Here is a 9,869-nt window from a genome sequence, read left to right as displayed (position 1 = left end):
GATGTGTTATTATGTAAAACTCTTCCCATAGTACTACTGGATTTTTATTGGTTAATTGAAATTTAGCATATAGATAGGTAGTCAAGGAAAAAAGTACTAAGTGTGTACCGGACGGGCGGAACTCAAGTGAATGAGCCGCTGACGCCCTGCACACTATAGGTTCGGGTCGTGGGGACACGGAGTATGCTGAGACCCCAAGACGTTCTTGTCAGACGTTCTGATAAGAACGTTGAAACACGATCTTGAATGCGGTATAACGGTCGGTGACTGTCGGCTTCTTTAACTGTTTCTTGTTTCCGATGTTCCTTGTTTCCTTGACTTGTTGCTGTGCTCGCTGTTGGTTGCCGACTGACGCTGTGCCGTTCGTTTTCGTTTTCGTTTTTCGATTGAGCAGTATGCTGTTGGCCATATCGGCCTCTACAGCGTCACCGGACTTGGGGAGGCCGAGCTAGGCGAGCTCTGACCTTGGCTACCGTGGAAGGTACCAACAAAAGAGAACACAGTGGCGCAAGGGCGTCTCCTTTGAGACTCGGACCGCGACTTGCGAACACCGTTCGTAGTGGGGGGCTTTGCTTCGATCGGTTCGACCAAAGCCTACTGGGGAGGGCTCTTGATGCCCTATTGGATTAATGAGTGCGGGCTCCTCTCGCGCCGAGGCGCGATTGGGCCACAGTAAAGCTGGGACCTCGTCTCCACCGGCGGGGACGGTGTGCGTAGCGTGTATGTGTGCGATTGTGTGTGGCCCTACCTACAAATTTAGGGTCGTTCGCTTTAGTGATGGGGTCAGCATCATCGGTTAAGATATCCCGGGGTCGACGGCGATCCCACGGGCGACGTTTGGCGTAATTACACGAGTTTACCACCAGCGGATTCGGATGCGATTCGGCTTTAGTGAAATAACTACTAGAGAGCTTCCGACAGTGCTCTTTTACTGAGTCTAATTTGACGTCTCTATGGAGATCGGTATTACGCATGTACCACGGGGCACCGGTAGTATTACGCAAGAAACGGTTTTGGATTACTTGTAATCGGTTAAGGTCTGTCTGTGCGAACACAACACAGGCGTAGGCGAAAATGGGTCTGACGCATGCTTTATAGAGTCGGATTTTATTTCTAAGTGAGAGTTTACTTTTAGCACAAATGAGTGGATACAAACAACTTAGGACGTAGGCCGCTTTGCGGCGAACATAAGTAATGTGGGCTTTAAAGGACAGTTGACTGTCGAGAATGACACCTAAGTATTTGGCCTGTTTGGCCTCGGGAATTATTTTGCCTAAAAGGCGGACATGTGGCAGGTAGTCTGTCCTACGAAGGGGGAAGTAAATGATGTTACTTTTATCGGGATTGACCTCTATGCGCCATTGAAATAGCCACTGACCTATGCGGTCCATGGACTTTTGGAGTCTGTTAGCTATGCAGACTGATACACGGCCGGACGTATAGACGGCGGTGTCGTCTGCGAAAAGGGCTAGGTTTGTACCTGGGGTTTTGGGGATGTCGTGAGTGTACAGATTGTACAGAAGCAGGGATAGTATGGAGCCCTGAGGGACTCCAGCTCTAACTGGCCTACTGGAGGAAAGGGTGCCTTCTACCCTGTATCTAAATGAGCGGTTTGATAAGTAGTCTCGAATGATGTGCACGAGTCTGTCAGGTACGTTAGTCTTTTGTAACTTGTAAATCAAGCCATTGTGCCAGACTTTATCAAACGCTTTTGCAATGTCTAAGAAGATTGCCGCTGATGGCATTAATTTGGCTCGGGATAACAGGAATTCCGTGAGGCGGTGTACCTGGTGTATGCTGGAGTGTTTGGCTCTAAAGCCGAATTGTTCGGGGGGGATTATGTCATTGGCCACGACTGCGGCTTGGAGACGAGTGAGGAGGATACGTTCGTATATTTTGCCCATTGAACTGAGAAGGCTTATGGGGCGATAACTGGACGGGGATGTGCGAGGTTTCTTAGGCTTGTGAATACCTATGACTATTGCCTCTTTCCATTGGTCTGGGAATGAGCACTCTTTTAAGAGTGTGTTAAAAATGGCAACGAGAAGCTTTAGAATGTGAATGGGAAGAATTTTAAGGATCTTATTCGAGATGCGATCGGATCCTGGGGCTTTCTTTGGCTTAAGGCGCTTTATAATGTCTTGTACCTCTTCGACAGAGGTCGGTCTTATAGGTTCGCCCGCTGGTGGCAACGGTGCCCACGTTTCGACCTGTGTGTCCACCGCGGCGACGTGAATTGGATCACACGGTTGTTCCGAGGGGGAGCATTGACTTTCTAGGTTATCCGCTAGGCATTCGGCCTTTTCGAGATCGTCTGAGGCTAGTGTTCCGTCCGGACGGATTAACGGCGGTAATTCGACTACGGTGTCGTTTTTGAATGATTTAGTTAATTGCCAGAACGCTACGTGCGATGGCGTAAGCTCTGATAACCTATGATCCCAAGATTCGTCTCTGAGGTCCTCGAACCGGGCTCGAACCTGTCTTTGGAGCCTCCAGAGTTTAGCGCGGTTAGCCGGCGACGGAAATGAATCGTGCGTCCTATTGGCGATGTTTTTACGTCTCATAAGCTTTCTGAGATCTCGCGGGATCTTAAAATGTCCTTCTGGATTACTTGGAATTTCCCTAGAACACTCGTCGAGAGTGCTACCCAGTCTGTCAGTAAGTTGGTTAATTTCCGCTTCGACTACTTCCACCGAGTCGAATCTGTCAGGTATGTCGTCTGTCGGTTCCGTGTCGGGATTGCCTAGGCGCTCCGCGAACTTAGACCAGTCGGTGATGGTGGTTTTAGGAAGAACTGGAGGACAATCGGGTCCTAATTTAACTATTACAGGTCTATGGTCTGAGTCTAACTCTGGTATTACCTCGATAGAGCGCAGCCTGAGAGAGACGCCCTGCAGGATGGCTATATCGAGAATTGAAGGTCGGCCCCGGGGCCCAAATCTAGTGGGAGTGAGGGGGGCTACTATCTCAAAGTGAGAGGTGGTCAGGTCATAGATATTTTCGAGTTCGATTCCTCCTCTATTTGTGGAGTTGCAATTCCACCTGGTACTTTTACAGTTAAGGTCCCCGGCTATGATAACCGAGTCCCCCATGTCCAGTAGTGTCTGTAGGTCGCTTTTAAGTAAACTCTTTGATGGAGAGAGATAGGCGGAAGCTATAATAGTGGGTGGATGTCCAGTCATGTGAACCTTACAGACCGAGACTTCGATGTTAGTGAGCGTCGGCGGCGGATCGAGCGGTATGACGTGAAGCGTCTTTCTGTAAAATATGACGGTGCCGCCTTTGGCGCCGTCTCTGTCGTTACGAATAGTACGGTAATTGGCTATCTTGGGATCCCTATTGCAATTTCTAAGGAACGTTTCCTGAACTAGAAAAAGGTCGAGTTGTCGGTTTGTAACAAAATCGCGGACTAGCCCCATTTGCGTATTGAGACCGTTAGCGTTAAAATAACCTATGTTGAGAGAACGCGGCTTGACTCGCGCGAGTCTTAAATCGGGCGGGTTGATTCTAAAATTATTATTGACCGCCATTGGAAGTTTGAGCATTGACAAGTAGTAATTTGGCTATAAGCTTTCTGTTGAGCTTAATTACTTGAAGTCGACTTTTAGGATCGCCGTTTGAGTCTACTAAGCCTTTCGCGAAGGCCAATATTTCGTCTTTATCTAGTATATCTAAGAAGCTAGTCATAATGTCGATCGCGTCTTCGATACTATCCTGTTCTAGGTTTACCTCCCCACGGGGCTGGCGGGCGGAGGAAGTGGCCCTGGAGGGCTTGGGTTTGGGATTGGAGGCCTTAGCGGCTTGGGTCTCTGGTAGAGGTTTTTTCCACGCGTTAGTGGAAGGAAGAGGGGCTGGTTGGAGTTTTGGCTGAGGGCCGGACGGGTTTTGCGCTGGACGGGAAGGCATCGAAGCCTTATGCGTCCTGCCGCCCTTTCCGCCGGACCTGCGTGGGGCCTTAGGGCATCCGCGGTAATTTGCGGGGTGCCCTTGGGTCTCACACAAGACACAGCTGGGAGGTACGGCCGGGTCTGGGACCTTGCGCGGACAGTCAGCAGTAGCGTGACTTTCTAAGCACTTCACGCACCTGGGTTTTGCGTGACAGTTTTTGGCGGAATGCCCATAGAGCTGGCAGCGGTGACACTGCCCGGGGATGCCACGAGACCATGGCTTATCTATAGTAATGTCCGTGAGTGAGCAGATGGATTTTATATTGAAAATTTGTTTGCCCTCAGGGCTACGGTCTAGGACAGCTAGGACCATGTCGTAGCTTTTCTTAGTGTACTGATTGTACATACGGTGGACTGCTCTAACTGGAAGATTTTGGGATTTTAAGTCCCGGAAAACTGATTCGGTCTCTAACTCGGATGGGATACCCTTGAGGACTACACGTAATTGACGCTCGTCCTCCAGAGCGTAAGAATGGAACCCTATCTTTGAATTCCTAAGGTGGGTCGTAAGGACCCTGTGATCTTTAGGTGTTAACACCTGAATTCTAACTCCCTGCGCTGTGGATCTGGCAGAATTGAACTGCACTTTAGCGGACAACATCCATAGTTGTAAATTGTCCCACGCTTTCTTTTCCTGAACTATTATCGGGGGAGGTAACCTGTCCCTACGGACGCCGGCCGGTAGCGGTACCGAACCGTCGCCAGAGTTGGACGCGGGGATCGAGCTATTATTATTATTGCTTGTCTTTGTTGTATTGTCAGTAGAGTCTACCTGCGCACCCTTTTTAACTACCTGCGCGTTGTCCCTAAACCTACGCGGGGGTGAGGACCGCGGGGATGGGGTTTTTTCTGCGCGCGCGGCGCGTTTGGCTGGGCTTGATGGCGGAGTACCTAACGATTTGCGGGCCTTCCGTTTGGCCGATTTTGATTTGACGGTCTCGAAACCGTCATTATCCTCCACACCGGGAGTTTCTTCCTCGTCGGCTGAGGCCTCAGAGGATGATGAAGACGACGAGTAGGCCTCCGCGGCTTCAGACTCAGACTCGGACTCCGCGTTATTTGCGGAAGCCTCGTCCTCGTCCGAGTCGACGTCAGCCTCCTCAGGTTCGTCCTCCATCTGCTCTATTAGCTCGGGCGATTGAGCGATCGCCTCATTGTCGACGTACGTTTTTAGGCCATCTAAGGCGTCGGGGAAATGTTGCGCGACGTAGTTGAGCAGGTTAACCGCGTCTACTCGGATCATTTTGGGGACAATTGACCCCCCGCCAAGGCGAGGGGTGTGTGTCTACTTTGACCTAATGTCTCGGCCTGGTGGGGCCGGGGTGAGTACCTAGCTTAAGCTAACACTGTGTAAAAGTACTCACGTGGGTATGGAATCCAGGTGAAATCCTATGGACACTAACACACTACACTGCACTACACAAAACAACGGAGATCGCCGCTCGCCGAACAAAACGACGCCGATTGGTCCTCTTCGTCTTCTTGGTGATGCAGGGTGGCCATATAGTAGGTCGATAGTGCGCGCGTGCGTGGATTGGTTTTTGAGTTTTGGTGATTGCGAAAGCGATGCCAAGCGGACATTGAGACGTCCTGGCGGTACCGCGGTCGGATTGGAACTCCGCTGTGTAGGACTGTGAAATTCTTCTCTCTGCCCTCCGAGGAGGGAGAGGGGAGACGGTGCCAGGGCTGAGCCCTCAGACCGTGGTGGTCTTTCTCCGCCCATGGCCATGGGCGCGTCGTTGGGGTGGGCCAAGGCCCTGTAGTTGTGTCCTAGGGACTGGGGGAAAGTGGAGCGGGAGAGGAGGAGCTATATGTTGCTCGGGCGGTCAGCCCAGCCAGGTGAGACCCCTGGTAACCCAGAGGAGGCCCAGCTTAGGCGACCAGCGACCGGAGCTGCAGCTCAGGAATCGGAAGGGGGAAGGATGTCCCTCGGGAGTAGGCGTATATCCGGTGGGCGGGTGTGCCACGGTGCGATGTCTCGAATGTGAGGGAAATCCGAAACATCAGCACGGTGAAAGGCGCGGGCTGCGAGTTGGATAATATGTTCTTCAAGCCTCTCGACGCGGAGGTCACGCTGTATGGTAGCGTTTCTCACAAATCGGGGGGCCTGGACAACATGCCGGAGTGCCACGTTCTGGGTTGTCTGTAGCAAGCGGCGTTGGTTCGCGTTGCAAAGCGCGTACCACGCCGGTGAGGCATACGTCAGATGAGGTCTGACGTATGTTTTGTAAATCGCAAGTTTGGTACGGAGAGGCAAACGGGAGCGAAGAACCGGCCGCAGAAGATGGAGGGCTACCCTTGCGGCATTTCTTGCTTTCTTGACCTGGGCCGTCATCCGTAGACCTTTGTCTATTACGACACCCAGATACGTGGCATTCGGAGTCCAGCTGATGCGCTCACCCTGGAGGACTAGCGGAGGAGGGAGCCTGTGGCACCCAAACACTATGGCCTGAGTCTTGGCCACGTTCAGCGTCAACCTCCACTCCGCTAGCCAATCCGGAAGCAAATCTAGGGCGCGCTGAAGCTTGATGGCAGCGTGGATCGGATTCAATGATTTCACCAGGAGCGCGATGTCATCGGCGTAGAGCGCCAATTCCGCGCCCTGGTGGAGTGGGATGTCATCGGTGTATGTGCAGTACAGGGAAGGCGAAAGTGTACTTCCTTGCGGAACGCCTGCTTGGATGTTATGGGCCTCGGACACAGCGCCGTCTACCCTCACCCGGAAGGTCCTGCCGCGGAGGAAACCGGCGAGGATCCTGAGGATGTGGTAGGGGACTCCGGCGCTAGCAATCTTCCAGAGTAGTCCGGTATGCCAGACGCAATCAAAAGCGCTGGCAACGTCGAGGAAAATGGCTGCCGCGTTCTCTTTTCTGTTGGTTGCTGCAGCTACAAAATGAACCACTCTCGCTATCTGCAGCGTCGTGGAGTGGCCCGGGCGAAATCCAAATTGTTCAGGGCGTGGATGGAGGTGCGCCTGGATGAGTGGGAGTAGCAGCCTTTCAAACAATTTGGACATCGCACTAAGTAGGGTTATGGGCCTTGCCTGGTTTAGGAATCATAACGACCAGGCCTTCCTTCCACGCCTGGGGGAAGTAACCCAGGCGCAGGATCGCGTTGAAGAGCCTGGTCAATGCTGCTATGGTCCGTAACGGGAGGTGTCGCAGCGCGCCGTTGGTCACACCATCGATCCCTGGAGCTTTCCTCGGTTGGAGCGAAGAAATGGCCCTCCTGACGCTCGACGGGGATATAAATGGCGGTGGCGGTAGTGGTGTTGGTGGTGAATCCAGCTGATATAGCACCTGGTCCTCAATCACGGCGTGGCGCTCGGGGCACTGGCTTGGGTTGGGTTGGAATTTACCCTCTAGATGGTCTGCCAATATGTTGGCCCTATCTTGGGAGTCATATCGCAACGTGCCGTCAGGGTGATAGAGTGGTCGGAGCGGTGGGGCCTTCTTTGTGAGCTGGCGGCACAATTTATTCAAGGAGGGCTGATCCTCACTGGCCTCATCAATCCTCGCTTCCCAGGTGTCTGCGGCGACCGACTCCAGCTCCAAGCGAATCCGCTCGATCATACCATTCAGCTTGGTTTTGGTAGCCGGCTCTCGTGTCCTTTGCCATTCGATGCGCGTCTTCCTTTTCTTTTCAATAAGGGCCTTAATTCGCCTTGGGATCGGTGGGAGTCTTCGGATATGGGGGGGTGCAGTAGCTTCCACTATTGCTTCCTGCATCGTCACCGTAATATCCGTCACCAGTCGGTCAATACTGGGAGGGTCGTTCAGCGGCTCAGAGCGCGGCGGCGTCCTTTCCTCCATTAAGGCTTCGAAACGAGGCCAATGTATGAACCTTCTCGTAGGTAGGCGTGCAGCCGAAACAGGACGTTCCGGAATCGTGACCAAAACTGGTAAGTGGTCAGAGCCGTAGGCGTCAGGCAGCGCCTCGAGTGTCACCGGTTTGGTATCCAGTCCTCTATGCACCACTAGGTCTATAGTGCTGGGGAGGTGGGTGCGGTTATGGGCGTAGTGGGTTGGTTCATCTGGTCCTTCCACTACGTAACCATGCTTTTCGGCGTCCTCGAAGAGCTTGCGTCCGTTTCGGCAAGTATTGCGGCATCTCCAGGCTGGGTGGTGAGAGTTCCAGTCGCCCGCTGCGATAGTGGGGATGGTACTGTTTATCATCCTTCTGACTTCCGTTGTTGACAGAGTGGTGGATGGTGGGCGATACACTGCGTATAGCCGCAGCTCTCCGTCACCATGGTAGACCTCAACCCCAAGTGACTGGAACGACTTGGGGTTTTGGTCTGGCAGCACTTGGTGGGTGATATTACGTCTTACTGCGACTAGTAGGCCTCTAAATGGGAAGCCCGTCGGTGCATCTTGGCGGATAATGTGGTACCCCGGTAGGTTCAGGTTGTCTTGATTTCGGAGATGGGTCTCATTGATGAGAGCCACATCTATATTTTGCTGCCGGAGAAGGAGACGGAGGAAATGATTCCTTCCTTTCAGGCCGGCGGCGTTCCAAAATAAGACTCGGGTTTCAGCCATCTTGAAGGAGGCGCGTCATGCCCTGAAGTACTGCTTCGACAGGGTCTCGACCCTCCCTCAAGGCTAAAAGGACCTCCTTGAGGGTGTCGATAGCCCTGTCGATCGTAATAGCACGGGCTTGTTGTGGTTGGCTTGGGCGAGCGGCTGCTGTGGCTGCTGCTGCGGGTAGAGGTTGCGGATCAGGGGGAACGCCTTGTTTGGTCCTTTGCTTTTTCCCCCTCTTCTTCCCGGGTCTTCTTGCGCCTACTGGCCTGCTTCCCCTCTCGGCAGGAAGGTTAGCAGCGGCCATAAGTGTAGGGGCCTGGGCATCAGCTGGGACTTCGTTACGCACCACCGGAGCAGAAGACGGTGGTGGTTTGGTAGCACTGGTCATGGCTACGGTACCCGCCCTCCTGTTCCGCAGCTCTCTCTTAAACTGGGGGCAGGATGTGTGGTTCGCCGGATGTGGGCCACCACAGTTTGCGCAGGTGGCAGGTTCTTCCAGTGGTCGTGGGCAATCTCGTGCAAAATGCTCCTCACCGCATCGTACGCACGCAGGCCGGCGGTGGCAGCCATGACTGGAATGGCGGAAGGCCTGGCATCGGTGACACTGCGCAGGCCCCTTTTTGCTACGCCACGGTTCAACTTTTATGCCCGGCATACACATGAGCTCCGACATCTCGTATATTCCGGGGATGAGGTTTTTCGTGTTGGCCAGGATGACAAAGAATATACAGCCTGGCCGGCCTTTCCTAACTCCGCTGTGCCGCCCGGCGCGCGACTTTTATACCCGAGGCGGTCGGAGCGGATAACGGTAAAAGAGCCGAGAGTCACCGAGCCGTTTTGACTTTATTTATCGAAAATTTTCACTATGATTTCGGTACATTTACATTTATATCTTTATAACTAAAACTCGGATGTTCTTACAATTTATACATATAGAAAGTATACAAAAATGTCTATTAAACGATATATAATACATTATACTATTAAATTATTAACTATTAGGAAACAACGAAAAACACGAAAAGTATGACGAAATTCACACAAGTAATCACGATAAAACATCTCTCATTAATTATTCACAAATATACGGTATATATAAATGTGTTATTAAGCTACAGAAAACTATGATAAACAATAATCAATAATAAATTTTACTATACGGAAGTTACTATTATATAAAAAAGCGATTATCGCGGCAAATCATAGTACAACTATACAAATACGATATAAAGTCGAAAATTATTATCTAAAACAGAACCCAAATCTATTTATAATCATTATTCAATGTAATTACTTATTTATTTAGGAAAAAACATTATTAATTTCGAAAAAACACTAATAATAACATTCAAACTATAAGAGTGGTATGACGTCACTTTTGCCGAACGAAACAGTC

The sequence above is a fragment of the Heliconius melpomene genome, chromosome 11 (genome assembly GCF_056956725.1).
Source record: "Heliconius melpomene rosina isolate 202511_hmr_F chromosome 11, ASM5695672v1, whole genome shotgun sequence".
NCBI lineage: Eukaryota > Metazoa > Arthropoda > Insecta > Lepidoptera > Nymphalidae > Heliconius > Heliconius melpomene.
Note: the sequence above shows the minus strand (reverse complement) of the source record.